General features: G+C 36.5%; 1 long non-coding RNA gene across 1 annotated transcript in view; it reads right to left on the bottom strand.

Moving 5' to 3' along the window:
• The window catches only part of LOC110201875 (uncharacterized), a 112567-nt gene continuing 91024 nt past the window's right edge, over positions 1-21543 (bottom strand). The window contains exon 4 of the long non-coding RNA XR_002322589.2: positions 1-75. This is a non-coding gene — a long non-coding RNA (uncharacterized LOC110201875). The remainder of the gene's footprint in view (positions 76-21543) is intronic.

The following is a 21543-nucleotide window of genomic DNA, read 5'->3' as shown; positions in this document are numbered from 1 at the left end:
GCCATTCTACTCCATCTTCAAAACTGTATTTAGTCACTTCATTGAAGCTATTGTGGGTTGTCATAGTTTCTTTTTCTGTAACAGAAGAGCAAAGAGTATTATTACTCTTTTGTGAGCCTACCATAGGCCAACATTCTCAAAGACTAATCAACACTTTTTCAGGTTGCTGTTTTTCTTGTTGTTTCCTTAGAAAGGCTTCACCACACCACAACTGATAACAAACTATCCTCTCAGGTGACGGTCAAGAAATTTCTTCTCAACTTCCTCCCTTCTCTCATTGGAACGTCCCTCAGTTATCACTCCTAGCTGAGAGGAGGAAGATAGAATTCCTTTCACTTCCATCATCACCTGGCAGTTAGTACCCAGACTATGCCAATTACCTTTAATCTTTGATAGATATCAAAAAGACAATAGCTGAACTGGAGGAGAAGAGGCAGAGCTTTTTGCCTTTTTCCTGCATTCCTGTAACTATAATAATATTCCCTTACCCCCAATATGTTGTGAACGACAGGGCAAGACTCAGACTGCTCATCTATTACTCCTCACTCTCACCATCCATGTTCTTTTTTACTTATATAGTAAAAGTGAAAATATGAAATAACCTGCATTTTAGCCAACCCACCAAACATACATTGGAGATAGGTACTTTAAGAGATTTCCCCCTGCTCATCAAATAATCCTACACCTAAGCATTTCTAAATCATATTTTATATTAATTTGAAAACAAAAAAATGAAAAGATTCCTGTGGCAATGTAAAACAGGTTTTTAGTTTAAGTTTAGGGGTTTTTTTAATTTACTAAATAGAAAAATGGTAGTGTTAATGTTTGTACATTTTTGGAGGAAGGTCTGTCTTCCTGGAAAACTAAGGGACTTTCCTCCTTCAAAAAAAAATGAAAGGGGTACTTCCTTTAGAGCTTTGGTGCCTGGTGAACTAAGGGAGCACCCTCTCCTCCTGGGTGTGGGTGTATTTCATCTTCTTCCTGTATACTATAACCCCCACAAAGTCCTGCTCTGATACTTCATTATGATGGTGACCCAGCATTCACTGAGACTAGGCCAAAATAACAAAGACTCTAGGAAGTCTAGCATTCTAGTGTGGTCTCAGCAAGAGTCTGTTTTCTGAAGTCCAACCTAGTTAATTACAAAGAAGAACATCACTTCTTTTCTTCCTCTTCCTTTTGCTCCTTGTTCTTCTCCTCTTCCTCTTCCTCTTCCTCCTTTTTCTCCTCCTCTTCTTCCTTCTCCTCTTTTGCTCTTTGACAACAAAGCCCATTCTCAATACTAATATTTTGGGAAGAAAATAAGTCATTCTGCCCAGCAGCTTCCAGTTGGGTTTACCTTAAGAAAACAACCTCTCTGCAACACCTACAGTCCCCACTCCCACCCCTCCTACCCCGATCCTGCAACCCAGCTTGGAAAGCTTGGAACACACTGAAGCTTGTTCATATTTCTCCCTCCACTGACTTCTTCCTCCACACAATAAATAATTATTGAACACCTATGTACTGAATTATAGAGGAAACAAATCGTTGGATTAGAATTTTCTGATTTTGAGGGGTTCTACCTGATGTGGCTCCACCCAGCTGGGTTTGAAGGTCCCCTGGACCTCTTCATAATGCTGGGTAGGTGTAGAGAGAGTTGACTCCTATTTGGTTAAGATGTTTGAGAGAGAAGGGGAAAAAGAGATGAGGAAGAAAAGAAGGCACAGATGCTGAATGACAAATGGAAACCTCCTTAGAGTCAGATATGTTAAAAGAAGCCAAGACCCCAAATATCCCTTGATTCCCAGTGCCTGCACTCCCAGAAACTGCTAAGGGTGGATTTTTCAGATGAGACTATTCTCTCCTCCCTTGAGCTAAGATTTTATTTCCCTTCAGTTAACAGAACCTTCCATTTACTCTTGTGTATTCTACCACCTAAACTAATCTGCATAGTTTTCTCCTTTCTGTTTTACTTGCTGGCTTCTATAAAAATGTTTGACCAATATCTGTGATTGTCTTTTGTGTAATAAGTGTATGGTGAAAAGAGGAAATTAGATCAACAGAGTTTAAGCCAAATGTTACCCTCTGAGGTCTGGAGCAGAATAACTCCCCCCCTACCCCCAAGTGATCAGGCAAAATGACTTTTACCCTGAATACCCCCAAAAGAATCATACTTCTAGACAGCCAATATCTGATGTGTAATAGATATAATTTCAAGCCTAAAACTGCTTTTGAAGATAGGAGAGTAAGGGAGAGACCACCCAGTTATCATCATCTTCCTGCTCACCACAAGGGTGAAACTCCATTTCTCTTAAACAAAAAATTTAAAATCTATCTACAGATATTTGTTACATAGTCCATTTTTTATACTTGGGCTGTCTAGACTCTGTTACATTGTTGTACTTTGTTACAGTAATATATGTTGAATGTTCTAACCACAAAGCAAAAAGATGTGGTCTCTGCTCTCACAGTGTTTACAATATAATAAAATTTTTATTACAAAGCACTTTGTATTCATTATTTTATTTGATTACAGTCTTTTCAGAGACATAAATCTTGTACATATGAAATTAAAGAACAGTCTAAAACAGTATTTAATAAATACTCTAAGTAAGATAATTGGGGGAAAAGGTCAGGAAGGGGAGGAAGAAAAATCAATTTTATCTGGAAAGACTTCATAGAGAAGGAAGAAAACAGCATGAGTTTGAAATATGAATGATTTTTCTTTAAAGTTTTGTTTTCTCTGCCAAGGAAAATGATCTTCAGAGCCATCTATGAAGTGGCCAAGACTACATAACTACTTTAGAGCCACTAAGCAAACCAAGATCATCTGACTGACCATATTTTAGGAAGGACACTGGGAAGACAGTGTTCAGAGGAGTAAGCCAAGATGGTAAGGGACCTCAAGTTGATGCCACGTGAAGATTTGTTAAAGGAAATGGAGATATCTACCAGTGGACAAGAGAAGCCTCAAGGACATGCTACCTGTCTTCATGTATTTGAAATGCTGTCATGTGCAAAGATTAATTTTATTCTGTTGGCTCCAAAGGGCAGAACCTGGAGCAATGAGTAAAAGCCGAAAATATGTCAATTCAGGATTGAAATAAGAAAAAATTCTCTAACAGAAATATCCAAAAGTAATGGGCTCCCCCTCATTGAAGTGTTACGGCAAAAACCTAGAGAGCCACTTGTCAGACATGTTGTTAAGATAACTATGTTTTGAGTTAAGTTAGAGGAGATGACTTCTGAGGGCCCTTCTATCTCTGAAATTCTGTGCTTCTGTGAAGTATAGAACAAAAATAATTAGCAAGAAATTAAAAGCCAAGATAACTGAGAGGGGAGTAAGACTATACCTAGCTACTTTCATTGAGTTCAAGTCATTGGGATTAGACAAGCTACATACCAGAGTATGGAAACATTGGGCCGATTACTTAGATGATATTGGTGGTATTTGAAAAATTATAGGGGCAGCTAGATAGCACAGTGGATAGAGCACTAGCCCTGGATCCAGAAAGACCTGAGTTCAAATCCGGCCTCTGACATATAACACTTACTAGCTGTGTGACCCTGGGCAAGTCACTTAACCCCATTGCTAGCCACAAAAAAGAAAAAATATGGAGAATTATAAACCTACCACAGAACTGAGCAAATATTCCAATTTTCAAAAAGGGGAGAGTAGATTCTTTAAACCAAGGCTCATGGATTTGACATTGAATCTGGATAAAATTCTATCATTTTGTATTATTGTGTTATTAGTGGAATGGATTTTCAACCAGAGAAATGAGAAGTGAAACATGAAAATGAGAAGTCATAATCACAAAGTTTACAATATGGGTTCATCAAGAGGAGATCATACCATATTAATCTCATTTCCTTTTTTTAACAGTGTTATTAATGTGGTTCTCCACAAAAGAAACATAGTTAATTATCAATGTGAGTTTAAATAATGCAATTTTTGATTTTGTGAGAATTATAAAAATCACATTTAATGCAAACCAAAATTCAATTAATAGGATTTGTGTGAACTAGTCAAGGGGTTTAATATGCAGCTACATTGTCAGCCTTCAATTACCTATTGTTGAATATGGGTGTGATGTGCTGCTATGTACCATGTTACCAATTTTTTTTAAAAAAAAGAACCCTTAAAAAATGGACAAAAGGAAAAATACTTAAGATAGAAACACTGCCAAAGCAAAAAAGAAGCAGCTTATTACCATATAAGAACAAAAATTTGGTGTAACTAAATGGCATAAATGTGGACATAGTAACTCTAATATAGGATGAAATGTCAAGATACCTGGATCTATGGTACAAAATATTATAAAAACACAGGCAAAAGAAGAATGCAAAGTTACATTAGCTTTTTTTTTTCAAAAAGTGACAAGGAATAAAAGCGTTACAATGATGGAAACTGAGTCTCTTTTAGCTGTATGGAATGAAGGTCAAAAACACGTTCCTAGAAATTTGTTTGGGAGGGTAGAGCCAAGATGGTAGATTAGAGGCAACCTAGCTGAACTTTCTCAACATCCTCTCCAAATAACTTTAAAATAATGTTTGGAGTGGCAAAGCCAACAAAGGGTTGGTTTGAGACATTTTTAGGCCCAAGAAAACTTGGTTGGCAGGAGAAGTTTGTGACACCAGGGGTAGAGACCTATTCAGATCCTACATACGTGGTGGCAATAACAGCCATGCAGCAGCAACAACTTTGGGAGCTCTCAGCCCAAAGATGGTGAGGAGGTTGGATAACTGGTCAGAAAGAGATTACAGGGGACCCTTTGCTGGCACTGGGTACAGCCGGTACTGATTGGCAACTCTGTTGCCCTTATGCAGTTCTGGGTCTTAGTTCCAGAGTGGAGAGGAGTCAGTCCCAAAGGAGAAGGGATCCTGATTGTTGCTCCAAGGCAAAGAGAAGCACTGACACTTGTGGTTACAGGAGACCAGGAGTAAAAGACCAGATACAGACTAGCATAGCAGTGATCACCATTTTTCCCCTAATCCACCATTTTAGAGGCACCAAAACTTGTAGACCCTCAGAACTAGCTCTGAAAACAGTAGTAAGAAAAACCCAAAGCTTTGAACAGTGTCTTCTTACCCCAAGGTGAGCAGAGTAAAACTTTCATAAAAAATTCAAAGTCAAGAAATAGGTTGGAAAAATGAGCAAACAAACAAACAAAAAAAAGAATTTTACACTACTATGGTGGCAGGGAAGATGAAGACATAAACTCAGAAGACAACAATGGGAAAACACCTCAAAGCCTCAAAGAAAAATACTGATAGGACCCAAACCTAATGAGAATTACTGGAAGAGTTAAGAAAGAGATAAGAGTAGTAGAGAAAAATTGAGGGAAAGAAATGAGAGTGATGCTAGAAAATTATTAAAAGAGAATTAATATCTTGGTTAAAAAAAACAGGAGGCACAAATATTCACTGAAGAAAAGAACTTCTTAAAAAGCATACTAGTCCAAATGAAAAAGGAGGTAAGAAATTCACTAAGGAAAAGAACTGCTAAAAAAAACCCCAGAATTGACCAAGTGGAAAAAGAGGTACAAAAGCTCAATGAAGAAAATAATTCCTTAAAAATTAGAATTGGGCAAGTAGAAGCTAATGACACTATGAGGTATCAAGAAACAATAAAACAAGATCAAAATAATGAAAAAATGGAAGAAAATGTGAAGTATCTCATCAGAAAAACAACTGACCTGAAAAATAGATCAAGGAGAAATAACTTAAGAATTATTAGACTACCTGAAAGGCATTATCAGAAAATAACCTAGATATTATATTTTAACAAAGTGTCAAGCAAAACTGCCTTGATTTCTTAGATCCAGAGATAAAATAAAAATTGAAAGAATCTACTAATCACCTCCTGAAAGAGATCCCAAAATGAAAACTCCCAGGAATATTATAGTCAAATTCCAGAGCTCCCAGGTCAAACAGAAAATACTTCAAGCAGTCAGAAAGAAAGTATTCAAACATTGTGAAGCCACAGTCAGGAGGATCACACAAGATTTAGTAGCTTACAAAATTTTAAGAAAAAAAGAGAGGAAAAAAAAAGAAGAGGGGTAGGTAGCACAGTGAATAGAGCATCAGGCCTGGGGTCAGGAGGACCTGAGTTCAAATCTGGCCTCAGACCAGATACTTTATACTTACTAGCTGTGTGACCCTGGACAAGTCATTTAACCCTGATTGCCTCACAAAATAAAAAAAAAAGATTTAGCAACTTCTATGTTAAAGAAGCAGAGGATGTGGAATATGATATTGCAGAAAGCCAAGGAGCTAAGATTACAACAACAAGACTACCCAGCAAAATGGAAAATTGAGTATAATTCTTCAGGGGGAAAATGGATATTTAATGAAATAGAGGATTTTCCAGCATTCCTGATGATAAGACCAAAGCTGAATAGAAAACTTGACATTCAAAAACAAGATTTAAGAGAAGCATAAAAAGGTAAACATGAAAGGTTATTGATAAAGCTAAACTGTTTACATTCCTATATGGATAGATGATATATATAACTCCCAAAGTTTATCCATACTTTTTGTTGTTGTTCAGTTGTTTCAACTCTTCGTGATCCCATTGGGGGTTTTCTTGGCAAAAATACTGGAGTGGTTTGCCATTTCTTTTTCTAGATCATTTTACAAATGAGGTAACTGAGGCAAACAGGATTAAGTGATTTGCCCAGGGTCATACTACTAATAAATGTCTGAGGCCAAATTCAAACTCATAAAGATGTTTTCCTGACTCAGGCCCAGCATTCAATCCACTGTGCCACCTAACTGCCCATTATCATTGCTAGAGCTGCTAAAAGGAGTATAGACAGAGGGCATAGATATGAACCAATTATGTTAGAATGATTTCTCAAAAAACTATGAAGGTGTTTAAGAAAAAAGGGTACACTGGGAGAAGGGGGAAAGGAGAGGTAGAATGGGAAAAACTTTCTCACATAAAAGAGGTACACAAGGAAGAACTTTTACAATGGAGGAGAAAATGGAAGAGGGGCAATGGTTCAACCTCACTCTCATTGAAACTGATTCAAAGAAGGAAGAATAAATATACATATTCAGTTGTGTATAGAAACATAACTTACTCAATAGGGAAATATAAGACAAAGGGGATAAGAGAAAGGGAGGGAAGGATGATAAAAAGGAAGATAGATTTAAAAATTCAGTGGTTAGAAGCAAAATAGACTTTTAAAGAACAGGATAAAAAAAGAGGGGGAAGAAGAAGAAACCAAAGAAAATGGAATGGAGGGGAAAACACAGTTACTAATCCTTACTATGAATGTGAATGGAATGAGCTCACACATAAAACAGAAACAGATAGCAGAATGGATTAGAAACTAGAATCCAACAATATGTTGTTTATGAGAGACACTTGAAACAGAGAGACACTCAGTTAAAATAAAAAACTGGAGCAGAATCTAATATTCTTTAACTTAACTAAAAAAAAAAAAAAGCAGGGGCAGCATTTATGACCTCAGAGAAAACAAAAACAAAATGGACCTAATTAAAAAGGACAATCAGAGAAACTACATTTTGCTAAAATGTACAATGAATAATATCAAAAATATTTACAGCAAGTTTCTCTGATAAAGGCCTCATTTCTCAAATACACACCCACACCCACACACACACACACACACACACACACACACACACACACACACACATATATATATACATATATATATATATATATGTAGGTATATCGACCACAGAACTGAGTCAAATTTATAAAAATAAAAGCCATTCCTCAATTGATAAAGGCCAAAGGATATAAAGAGGCAACTTTCAGAGGAAGAAATCAAAGCTATCTATATATGCTATAAATAGCTATTGATTAGAGAACAGCAAATTAAAACAAATCTGAGGTACCACCTCACATCTATAAGAAATGAAAAATTCTGGAGGGGTTGAGGGGAAAATAGGTACACCAGAGGTACTAGTCTTATCTGAATACCTATACCCCAAGTACTCCAATGTACTGTTAGAGTAGTTAACCAACCAGTCCAATCATGCTAGAGAACAATCTGGAACTAGGTCCAAACAGCTATAAAACTATCACACCCTTTGACCCAGCAACAACATTGCTAGGTCTGTATCCCAAAGAGATTTTAAAAAAGGAAAAGGACCTGTATCTACAGAAATAGTTATGACAGCTGTTTTTATGGTGGAAAAGAATTGGACATCAAGGGGTTGCTCATCAGTTGGGGAATGACTGAATGAGTTGTGCCATATGATTGTGATGGAATACTACTGTGCTGTTGAAAACAGCAAGGGAGTGGTTTCATCAAAACATAGTAAGATCTATATGAACTGATACAAAGTGAAATGAGAAGAACCAGATCACTGTGCACAGCAACAGCAATATTGTGATGATGATCAACTGGGAAACACTTGGCAAAACTGATAATACAATGATCCAAGACAACTCCAAAGGACTAATGATGGGAAAAAATGCTATCTACCTCCAGAGAGAGAACTAATGAACTCTCAGTGCAAATTGAAGTATAGTTTTCTTACTTTATTTTCCTTCCTTTTTAAAAATATAGCTAATACGGAAATATATTTTGCATGATTTGACATGTACAGTTGATATCACATTGCTTGCCTTTTCAATGGGTGGGATAGAGTAAGCAGGGGAGAGAATTTGGATTCAAAATTGAAAAAGAAAAGAATGTTAAAAATAAATAATTTTTAAAAACACATTGCTCTTAGCAGAGCAACCATTTAAAGAAAAATCCAAGTTTATTTTAGGAATGTTAGTGGACATGGATTCACATTCTTTACACTGAGCTCCCTTACTAATCACTCCCTCCTTCCTCCCTATTAGCACGATGACTTTGACTAAATCAAGAGTCCCCAGAGATATGAGGAAAGCCTTTGTAAAACTTTTTTTGTAAATAGTATTTTATTTTTTTCCAATTACATGTAAAGATAGTTTTCAACATTCATTTTTATCCATTTCAAATTTTTCTCCCTCCCTCCTTCTCATCCCTCCTCCTCAAAACAGCAAGCAATCTGATATAGATTGTATGTGTGCAATCATGTAAAACATATTTCCACATTTGTCATGTTGTGAAAAAAGAAACAGAACAAAAGGGAAAAGATACATACACACACAAAAATGTGAAAATAGCATGCTTTGATGTGCATTCAGATTCCATAGTCCTTTCTCTGGAAGTGGATAGCATTTTCCATCATGAGTTTTTTGGAATTGTCTTAGATTATTATATTGCTAAGAAGAGCTAAGTCAATTATAGTTGATAATTGCACAATGCTGCTGTTACTGTATAAAATGTTTTCCTGGTTCTGCTCACTTCAGTCAGCATCAGTTCATGTAAGTCTTTTCAGGTTTTTCTGAAAGCCACCTGCTCATCATTTCTTATAGCACAATAGTATTCTACTACATTCACATACCACAACTTGTTCAGTCATTCCTCAATTGATGGATATTCCCTCAATTTCCAATTATTTGCCACCACAAAAAGAGCTGCTATAAATATAATTTGTACATGTAGGTCCTTTTCCCTTTTTTTATGATCTCTTTGGGATACAGACCTAGTAGTGGTATTGCTGGATCAAAGGAAATGCAGTTTGATTGCCTTTTGATTGTAGTTCTAAATTGATCTCTAGAATAGTTGGATCAGTTCACAACTCCACCAACAATTCATTAGAGTCCCAATTTTCCCATATCTTCTCCAACATTTATCATTTTTGGGGATAATATTAACCAATCTGATAGGAGTGAGGTGGTATCTCAAAGTTGTATTAACTTGCTTTTCTCTAGTCAATAGTGATTTAGAGCATTTTTTTCCATGTGACTTTGATTTTTTCCATAGCTTTGATTTCTTCTTCTGAAAGCTGCCTGTTTATATTCTTCAGCCATTTATCAATTGGAGAATGACTTGTATTCTTATAAATTTGACTCATTTCTCTATATAGTTGAGAAATGAGGCCTTAATTGGAAATACTTGCTATAAAAATTGTTTCCCATCTTTCTGCTTTCTTTCTAATCTTGATTGCAATGATTTGTTTGTGCAGAAACTTTTTAATTTAATGTAATCAAAATTATCCATTTTCCATTTTATAATGTTCTCTATTTCTTGTTTGGTCATAAATTCTTCCCTTCTTCATAGATCTAACAGGTAAACTATTCCTTGCTCTCTTACTTTGCTTATGGTATCACCCTTTATGTCTAAATCAGGTACCCATTTTGACCTCATGTTGGTATAGGGTGCAAGATATTGGTCTATGCCTACTTTCTGCCATACTATTTTCCAGTTTTCCCAACAGTTTATGTCAAATAGTGAATTCTTACCCCAGAAGCTGGAGTCTTTGGGTTTATCAAACAGTAGGTTACTATAATCATTCACTACTAATGTCTTCTGTACCTAATCTATTCCACTGATCCACCACTCTTTTTAGCCAGTACCAGATAGTTTTGATGATTGCTGCTTTATAATATAGTTTTAGGTCTGATGTGGCTAGGCCACCTTCTTTTTCATTTTTTTCATTAATTCTCTTGATGTTCTTGACCTCTTGTTTTTCCAGATGAATTTTGTTATTATTTTTCCTAGCTCTGTAAAATATTTTTGGTAGTTTGATTGGTATGGCACTGAATAAGTAAATTAATTTAGATAAAATTGTTGGTTTTATTTTATTAGCTCAGCCTATCCATGAGAAATTACTATTTTCCAATTGTTTAAATCTGACTTTATCTGTGTAAAAAGTATTTTGTAATTGTGTTCACATAGTTCCTGGGTTTGTCTTGGCAAGTGGACTCCCAAATAGTTTATATCGTTGGCAGTTATTTTAAATGGAATTTCTTTTTCTATCTCTTCTTGCTGAGCTTTATTGGTGGTATATAGAAATGCTAATGATTTATGGGGGTTTATTTTATATCCTGCAACTTTGCTAAAGTTAACTATTTCAAGTAGTTTTTAGTTGATTCTCTAGGATTCTCTAAGTATACCATCATATCATCTGCAAAGAGTGATAGCTGTGTTTCCTCACTCCCTAGTCTAATTCCTTCAATTTCTTTTTCTTCTCTTATTGATAAAGCTAACATTTCTAATACAATATTGAATAATACTGGTGATAATGGGCATCTGTGTTTCACCTCTGATCTTACTGGGAAGGCTTCTAGCTTATACCCATTACAGATAATGTTTGCTTGTGGTTTTAGTTAGATACTACTTACCATTTTAAGGAAAGCTCTATTTATTCCTCTACTCTTTAGTGTTTTTTCATAAAAAGGGTGCTACATTTTGTCAAAAGCTTTTTCTGCATCTGTTGAGATAATCACATGATTTCTGTTAGTTTTGTTCTTGATATGGTCAATTATGCTGATAGTTTTCCTAATATCGAACTAGCCCTGCATGCCCAGTATAAATCCCACTTTGTCATAGTGTATTATCCTGGTTAGAACTTGCTGTAATCTCTTTCTTTGTTTTTTGGGTTCTTTTGCTACAGCAATGGAGTTAAGTGACTTGCCCAGGGTCACAGAGCTAGTAAGTGTTATGTGTCTGAGGCCGGATTTGAACTCAGGTCTTCCTGAATCCAGGGCCGGTGTTCTATCCATTGCACCACCTAGCTGCCCCTGTAAACTCTTTCTTCATATTTTATCTAAAATTTTTGCACCAATATTCATTAGGGAAATTGGTCTGTAATTTTCTTTCTTGTTTTTGCTCTTCCTGGTTTAGCTATCAAAACCATATTTGTTTCATAAAAGGAATTTGGTAGAATTCCTTGTTTGCCTATTTTTCCAAATAGTTTATTTAGTAGTGGAATTAGTTGTTTGAATGTTTGATAGAATTCATTTGTAAATCCATCCGACCCTGGAGATTTTCTTAGGGAGTTCATTGATGGCTTGTTCAATTTGTTTTTCTAAAATGGGGTTAAGTATTTTATTTCCTCTTCTGTTAATCTGAGCAATTTGTATTTTTGCAAATATTCATTTCACTTAAATTGTCAGATATATTGGCATAGAGTTGGGCAAAATAGCTCCCAATTATTGCTTCAATTTCCTCTTCCTTGACGGTGAATTCACCTTTTTCATTTTTGATACTGGTAATCTGGTTTTCTTCTTTTTTTTTTAGTCAAATTAACTAAAGGTTTATCTATTTTTTTTCATAAAACTAGCTCTTAGTTGTATTAGTTCAATAGTTTTCTTACTTCCAATTTTATTAATCTCTCCTTGGATTTTCAGGATTTCTAATTTGGTATTTAATTCAGAATTTTGAATTTGTTCTTTTTCTAGCTTTTTTAGTTGCAAGCCCAATTCACTGATCTCCTCTTTTTCTATTTTATTCATGTAAGCATTTAGAGATATAACATTTCCCCCAAGAACTGCTTTAGCTGCATCCCATAAATTTTGGTATTTTGTCTCATTATTGTTATTATCTTTGATGAAACTATTGATTGTTTCTATGATTTGTTGTTTGACCTACTCATTCTTTAGGATTACATAGTTTAGTTTCCAATTAATTTTTAATCTATCATTCCATGGCCCTCTATTACATGTATTTTTTTATTGCACCATGATCTGAAAAGGATGCATCTAATATTTCTGCCTTTCTGCATTTGATTGTGAGGTTTTTGTGTTCTAATACATGGTCAGTTTTTTGTGTAGGTGTCATGTACTGCTGAACAAAAGGTATATCCCTTTCTGTCCCCATTCAGTTTTCTCAGAGGTCTATCATATTTAATTTTTCTAAAACACTATTCATCTTTTTTTTTCTTTCTTATTTTGTGGTTAGATTTACTCAGTTCTGAGAGGGGGAGGTTAAGGTTTCCCACTGGTATAGTTTTGCTATCTATTTCTTCCTGTAACTCATTTAACTTTTCCTCTAAGAATTTGGATACTGTACCACTTGGTGCATATATGTTTAGTATTGATATTACTTCAGTGTCTATGACAGCTTTTAGCAAGATGTAGTTTCCTTCCTTGTCTCTTTTAATTAGATCTATTTTTATTTTTGCTTTGTTTGTGATCAGGATTACTACCCTTGGTGGGGTTTTTTTTGTTTGTTTTTGTGTTTTTTATTTCAGCTGAAGCATAATATATTCTGCTTCAGCCTTTTACCTTTACTCTATGTGTGTTGCTCTCTGATTCAAATGTGCTTCTTGTAAACAACATATTGAAAGATTCTGGTTTTTAATCCACTCTGCTATTCACTTTCATTTTATGGGAGAGTTCATCCCATTCACATTCACATTTATGATTACTAACTGTGTATTTTTCTCCATCCTTTCTCTCCCCTGCTTTTTTATACTTTTGTCTCTCATTTCACCCTATCTTTCCTCACCAGTATTTTGCTTCTGACCACTGCTTCCCCCAGCCTGCCCACCCTTTTCTTTCCCCTTTCCTCTCCTACTTCCCTATAAGGTAAGATAGATTTCTCTGCCCAACTGAGTAGTATGTTATTCCCTCTTTGATCCAAATCTGATGAGAGTAAGGTTCAAACAATGCTTACCCCCTCCCTTCTTTCCCTCTACTGTAATAGGTCTTTCATGCATCTTCATGTAATATAATTTACCCTATTCTGTCTCCTCCTTTCCTTTTCTCCCAGTAAAATCCTTTTTTCACCCCTTAATTTATTTTTAAATTTTTTTTATCATCACATCAGTCAGCTTATACCCACAACCTCTGTCTAAGCATATGCCTTCTAACTACCCTAATAGAGATATAGTTCTTAAGAGTTACAAGTATCATCTTCCCATGTAGGGATGTAAACCATTTAATTTTATTGAATATTACGGTTGTTTTTTTTTCTTTCCTGTTTACCTTTTTATGCTTCTCTTGAGTCTTGTATTTGAAGACCAAATTTTCTATTCAGCTCTGGTCTTTTCATCAGGAAAGTTTGAAAGTCTCCTACTTCATTGAATATCCATCTTTTCCCCTGAAAGCTTATGTTCATTTTTTGCTGGGTAGTAAATTCTTGGTTGTAATCCAAGCTCTTTTGCCTTCTCGAATATCATATTCCAAGCCCTCTGATCCTTTAATGTAGAAGCTGCTAAGTTCTGTGTAATCTCAACCGTGGCTCCTGGATATTTGAATTGTTTCTTTCTGGCTGCTTGCAGTATTTTCTGCTTGACCTAGGTCTAGAATTTGGCTACAATATTCCTTGGAGTTTTAATTTTGGTACAGCTTTCTGCAGGTAATCAATAGGTTATTTCAATGACTATTTTACCCTCTGATTCTAGGATATCAGGGCAGTTTTCTTGATAATTTCTTGAAAGCTGATGTCCAGGTTCTTTTTTTGATCATGACTTTCAGGTAGTCCAAGAATTCTTAAATTATCTCCCCTGGATGTATTTTCCAGGTTGGTTGTTTTTCCAATGAGATATTTTACATTTTCTTCTATTTTTCATTCTTTTCACTTCATTTGACTGATTTTTGATGCCTCACAGTGTCATTACCTTCCACTTGCCCAATTCTAATTATTAAGGAATTATTTTCTTGGGTTAGCTTTTGTATTTCCTTTTCCATTTGGCCAATTCTACATTTGAAGGAGTTATATTCTTCAGGGGATTTTTTTCCACTTGGCCAATTCTATTTTTAAAGGAGTTGTCTTTTTCAATTAATTTTTGTCCTTTTCCCAAGCTATGGACTCTTTTTTCATATTCTCTTGCATAACTCTCATTTCTTTTCCCAATTTTTCTTCTACTTCTCTTACATGATTTTTAAAATTCTTCTGAGCTCTTCCAAGAGGTTTTTTTGGTCTTAAGATCAATTCACATGTAGGCATTTTGACAATGTTGTCTTATCATAACTTTGTGTTTTGATCTTCCTGGTTGCCATGGTATACCTTTCTATAATCATGGCTTTTTTTTTGTTTTTTTGCTCATTTTTTAATGTTGAGCTTTGCTCTTGAGATAGAAGGGGCACTGTCCCAAGCTTCTTGTTCTTGGGGCCTGTGGCCTGGTCCCTGACTGTCTGTGTTAGGGCCTCTGGGGCTGGTGGCTTTGCCCACTGCACTTAGGGTGGCACAGCCTTGTCACACCTGCTGTGCCCTGGGTTCCACAGCTAGCAGTTTGCCTGCTGCACTGGAGCTGGAGACCTCACAACTGGTCTGCTGTACCACTGGCCTGCTGAGCCAGGACCATAACGCCTTGGTCGCTGATCTGTGCTGTAGCTAGGAGCCTCCCACTGGCTTGCCCAAACATCATCTGCACTGGGCTGCGCTCTCCTTTTACCCAAGTGAAACAGACCTTTCCTGAAGTCCTTCTAAGTTATCTTGGGCTGGAAAATTATTTCAGCCCATTTTTTTTGCGTATTCTGTCACTCTAGAATTATTGTAGAGGCTTGATTTGACATTGTTTCTGAGGGAAACTAGAGAAGACTCAGGCAAATTCCTGGCATATCTCTGCCATCTGGGCTCCACCCCGAGCTTGTAAAACTTAAAGTCCCTATGTGTCTTCTAGTACTCTTATTTTTAATAGTACTACCATTTAATAATGAAGTCATAAGCAGATATAGTCTTTTAAAAACTCAAGAAAAGCTTAGGTTGCCATCTATCTGTTGTGCCATACTGTTCCTCATATAAGTGAATCTATCTTTATCATTATTATTATTATCCAGCAGGAAATGCCCTAAATGAAGACTCTTCTATAAGAAATTAAAGCATCTTAGCAGCTATAAGACCAGGGCCATAATCAACTAAGAATAGAGGCATCAGGTGAATATCAGTATAAATTCAATTGTATATAAAGTCTATTTACCTAATAAGCATAATTTGGGAGATATGACCTTTGTTGTCAAACTTCATTTCAGTGGCATGTGAATTTTGTAAGGGTTATCTGATTTGTAATCCATTCTCAGAATAATGTTCTAAAATAAGTGAAGGAAGTGCTTAATTTCAGCTAGAGGTTAGGGAAAATAAAGAAACAATTCTTCCCATTTATGTTCACAGACCCCTGAAATCTATCCATGGACTCCAAGGAGTACATGAACCCCAAGTTAAGAACCTCTGACTAGAGGGAAGAGGGGACATACTTCCTGCCATGCAACAATTCCCAGCCTGTTGGGGCCAAAGACATATAACCATGGCGGATGAGGGAGTGGGGGAGAGATTGGTTATTTAATGGGCTCTAAGGATAAAGAGAAAAATATAAAAATATATAATTTCTTGCTGGGCATAGAATATGTTTAAGAGCAGTGAATACAAAATAATTCAGGGAAGGAGAGAGACAGACAGAGAGAGAGAGAGAGAGAGAGAGAGAGAGAGAGAGAGAGAGAGAGAGAGAGAACACATTAATAACTTTGGGTCCCAATTAAGTGTTCTTGGAGAAGGAAGCACCTGAGCAGAACCTGAAGGATGCTAAGTGTTCTGGGAGACTGAAGTGAGAAATTCTCCCTAACCCCTCTCAATTCTAGTGTTTTCTCTGTCTTATTTCCTATTTATCTTGTACACAGCTTGCTTTGTATATGTATTTGTATGTTGTCTCCACCATTATAAGCCCCTTGAGGGCAGGGACTGTCTTTTGCCTCTTTTTGTATCTATCTTCAGTACTTAGCATGGTACCTGACACATGGTAGGCATTTAATAAATGTTTATTGAATTGAATTGAGGAGTGAGTGTGTTCTAAGGATGGGAAACAGGCTATGTGCTAAGTGAGATGGAACACTGAATTTGGAAAGACGAAGTCAGCTTAGCTAGAACATAGAGTGGATGAAGGAGAGTAATTAATGTGAAATAAATCCATAAAAGGATCAACTAGATGGTGCAGTAGATAGACTGCCCATCTTGGAGTCAGGAAGATTCATCTCCCCGAATTCAAAACTGGCCTCAGACACTTTACAAGCTGTATGTCCCTGGGCAAGTCACTTAACCTGTTTGCCTCCATTTTCTCATCTATAAAATGAGCTGGAGAAGGAAATGGTGAACCACTCCAGTTCTTTGCCAAAAAAAAAAAAAACCTAGATGGAGTCACAAAGAGTAGGACACAACTGAAATGACTCAACAACAGCAAAAAGCCTGTAAGGGTATAAAAACATGCACCCCTTTATCTCCTAACATTAGGAATATGTTAGTTACAGTGTAAGAAAAAACATGAAACAATCATCAAAAAGGTAACCTCCTAATTGGTAGTGTGGTTAAGTTTAATTAAATTCATTTCAACAAAGATTTTGAGTTTGTATTGAAGAAATGCCTTCTGAGGACAGCAGGCCAAGCTTTCTTTGATCTTAACTTACTTCCTCCTAGGGTGGAGTCCAATGCAGGGTATTCCATGAGGTGGAGACCACAGGTCTGATGAAGAGACCGTGAAATCAAGGGGGAAATTAGGAGGAAGAGATAAGCTTTCCTGCCTTTTCTATCTAATCTCTCAAGGCTAGAAACAAAGAAAGAAATTTAAATCAGGCAAGAACTACTAAAGAGATGATAAGGTAGAAATGTATGAAAAAGTTGGAATTGTAAGTAGGTATTTTTTATTATGTCATTTGTTCATTTTTTTCTCTTTTCTCTTCCTGAGTTATAATAGGAGTAGAACATTGGGGAAAATTTTTTAGAGGTCTTTGACTGCTAAACTGTTCTTGGGGAAAAGCCCAAGTGTGACCCAGTGTTCCAGCTCTGACATTTTTTTACTCTAATTTTCTCTACCCTGTTGATTTAATATGGAGGATTTTCATCAAGTTCTGCACAGAATTTCTCAGTCTCTTCATCTGTTGAAACTGATTTTGAGATGTAAGCTTGCAAAAACAACAACAACATTTCACAGTGTAAAGAGCAATGGAGTTAAGAATCTAGAGGCCCTAGGTTCAAACACTGCCTCAGACACTTACTCTCTCTATGACCCCGGCAAATCATTTAACCTCCCTGTACCTGAGTAACCCCATCTGTAAAATTAGGGAGACTCAGTAGCTTCTAAGGTTTCCCAATGCTCTGGTCCCATGATGATGTTCTTTATAAATGGTCTTTTTGCAAATTTTTATCAGAAGTGCTATATACAAGATGACCAATATCCCATGAAACTGTCTTCCCTCTTGTCTTTGGACACATATTAAAACTATAACAACTTCTTTATTTGCCTCTGAGATCCAACTAATCTCAGGTTTGAGGGAAAGAGAAGTATCACTCACCAAAAATGATAGGAATTTTAATAGTAACAACTAAGAAGGGTTCTGGGCCTTGGACTGGAACACGGATACCAGCCCCCCTTCCCTGTGTATTGTGCTGCCTATTTCAGCCATGGGGGACCCACACTGAGACTCTCTCTCCTGGCATCTGTCCTCCTCCTCTTCTGAATAAAAATAAAATTGTTTAAAGCTTTTCCTTTGTGGTGCTGTTGCCCTTCATCTGAACTCTTCTACACAGCACACATAATTTAGTAAGTTGTACAAATTCACAGGAGATAGATGACAAAGACAGAGACAGAAAGAGACAGAGAGAGATACACACAATGGCATATAGACTTCACTACATACAGGGTATATAATTACATTAATACGTTTATGTATATAAATTATATTTATGTGTATATATATATGTATACATACACATATACTTAAAGAGACACAACAGTATATAGAAACTAATTGCAGAACAGGACATATATGCTCACAAGATTTGGAAAATATGTGCGACCTGAAAGATAGATAAGAAAGAACAAGTATGTTATCCATCACTCCAAAATATAATAATTCATCAATCACTTCTTAACCAAGTATGGGCACCAAGAAATCTGTGCATGGCCTGGTAGGATACTTAGTCCTTCTCCCCAAATCCCTGTCCTGACAGTCTTTTAATTTTAAATATGTTACACAGACCACTATAGGAGGCCTTACCAAGAAAAACCTATGGGTTATCCTTCCATCTAGCAGCAACTGCCTTTAATTTTCTGGATTTATTTATAGTGAATGTCAACACATAAAAGATTCGGTTCCTATATGAATATGTGCCCTTGACTATTGGAAAAAGATCTCACATTTAGGGAACCAACAGACAATGTGTATAGACGGTCTAAAACCAAAAACTTGGCCCCTTTCACCACTTTTCCCCACTCCTCCACTGTTACCATAGAAGGAGAAGGGATGACAAAGAACCAAAAATCATTTTGTATTTTGTTTGTTCTGTGGGTTGCCATGGCCAAACGCTGCATCACCTAGAAGCCAGCCTACGCCGACTGGTGAGGAGCCTCTCCACACTAGCTAGGCTTTTCCTCAGAACTCCAAGGAAGGAAAGACTTGCTAGAGTAGGTGCCCTTTCCACGCACTAACACAGGTGCCGTGATAGGGCAACGAAGTAGTGCCAGCAGTATGGTCTGAATAACAGATAGGCAGACAGACACAGAGAGAAAGAGACAGAGAGAAAGAAAGAGGAGAAAAAGAGAGAGAGACATAAAGACGTACAGGGAGAGAGAGATGGAGGAAGGGGGAGAGAAAGAGAGGAGAGAAGGAGACAAAGACAAAGAGTAGGGGACAAACTGTTATTTGCAAATTTTCAAAATAGAATTCTGTATTAATAGCTAAGTGTAAACATTCAAGAATTATACATTTGAAAAATAAGATAAAATTACATAGCAAGATTTAGAGTACACACACACAAAAAAAATAAGAGTTAAATACCATGCTCATTAATCCATAACCATTCCTAACCAGTACTTCATCTGATTATCCAGGATTTCACCCAGGACTGAATAGAACAATTCCTTCTATGTGGCCTTGGATATTTATGTAAGTAGCATCCCCATCCAAGGACAGCTGTGAGATTTCCGGTTGAGTTGAATAATGTGAGCTGGTGAAAATTGGCTTGACTTTCACGGCCCCAATCCCTCCCCCGCAAGGATACACATGTGCTAAAGCTCAATAAACCCAGTGCCCAGGCGTTCCCTCCAGCCCTTGTGTGGCGCAGGGTCATTGTTTCTCATTTATTCCTTGTTAGGTAATTCAGAAAATGCCCTCATTTCACTGGACCAGATTACTGGCCCTTCTCCCCTACATGTTAGGGCAATTTCCTATTAGGGCCACTTTGGCTCTTGGTCCAAAAGTCTATATAAATTTGTGTCCTGAAGGGCTCAGGACTTCCACCAGAAAGAGAATGCACAGCAAAACCACCCCCACTGTGTGCTGCCCTCAGACTAAGGTCAATGGATCCACATGCTGAGGCGGTTCCCCATTGGCCCTTGTTCTTGTCCTTCCCTTGTGAGTAGTAATAATGTTTTCTTAACTGTAATCCCTGTGTTGGGCAGCTACTCCCTCCCCTGTTACACTGTATGTAATTAATTCTAATTCCCTTGAGCAATTTATACTCAACTTTCCAGCTGCCTCAGCTACTTGTAGACTGACACATCAACACAAAAGGATAATGTTAATTTTACTCTCTATTCCCTTTAACGTAAGTGGGATTGTTTAGCAGTGTACAATTCTTTGTGATCCCATTTGTGTTGTTTTTTGGTTTGTTTTTGTTTTTGGCAAAGATACAGGACTGCTTTGTCAATTCCTTCTCCAACACATTTTACAAATGAGGAAAGTGAAGCAAACAGGGTGAAGTAACTTGTCCAGGGTCACACAGCTAGCAAGTGTCTGAGGCCGGATTTGAACGCATGAACATGAGTCTTCCTAACTTCAGGCCTGGCACTGTATCCACTGTACCACCTAGCTGCCTAAGTGGGAGAACTTGGATTGAAATACCAATTCTGATACTACAAATATGATCTAGGAGTGGTCACATAACTTCTTTCTCAAAAAATTATAACTGTATTTTGTTTTTACATCACTTAAATTCTTCCCAGTATTTTCCCTCCTCCCAGAGAGACACTCCATGTAACAAATAATATTTTTTTTCAAGTAGCAAGCATTTATTCTTATTCATCTCTCCTTCTCATTGTCTGCACACTCTTTGGGAAATTTCAAAAACAAAAAAAAATCTCTCAATACATATCTACACAGAACAGAAAATTTAATTGCCATATTAATCATGTCTAAAAAAAATTTTTCTTTCTGCATCTTAAGTTCATCATTTACCCATCTGAATATGAATGGCATGTTTCATTTTTATTGTTTTGGACTTGTGGTTTATCACTGCATTGCTTAGATTTCTAAAGTCTTTCAAAATTTTTTTCTTTTGCTTTTTTTCTTTTGTTTTATTTATTTTTTGTTACATTTTAAATTCCAAACTATCTCCCTCTCTCTCTCATTAACTCATACTAGAGAAGGCTACCATTTGACACAGATATAGATATAGATATATCTAAAACCATACTATGCATACTTCTGTTTATCTGTTCTTCTCTGGAGGTGGATAGCATCTTCTTTTATAGGTCCTTTGTAGTTGATCTGAGTATTTAGAACACTCAGAATAACTTAGTCATTCAGTTACTCTTATGCATACTTCTGTTTATCTGTTCTTCTCTGGAGGTGGATAGCATCTTCTTTTATAGGTCCTTTGTAGTTGATCTCAGTATTTAGAACACTCAGAATAACTTAGTCATTCAGTTACTCTTTGAACAACATTGCTGTCACTGTATACAATGCTCTCTTGGTTCTGCTCATTTCACTCTTCATTATTTCATGCAAGTCTTTCCATGTGTTTCTAAAATCAACCAGCTCACCATTTC

Source organism: Phascolarctos cinereus, unplaced genomic scaffold (genome assembly GCF_003287225.1).
Source record: "Phascolarctos cinereus isolate Bilbo 61053 unplaced genomic scaffold, phaCin_HiC Scaffold_5;HRSCAF=322, whole genome shotgun sequence".
Taxonomy (NCBI): domain Eukaryota; kingdom Metazoa; phylum Chordata; class Mammalia; order Diprotodontia; family Phascolarctidae; genus Phascolarctos; species Phascolarctos cinereus.
This window is presented reverse-complemented; position numbering and strand designations above follow the sequence as displayed.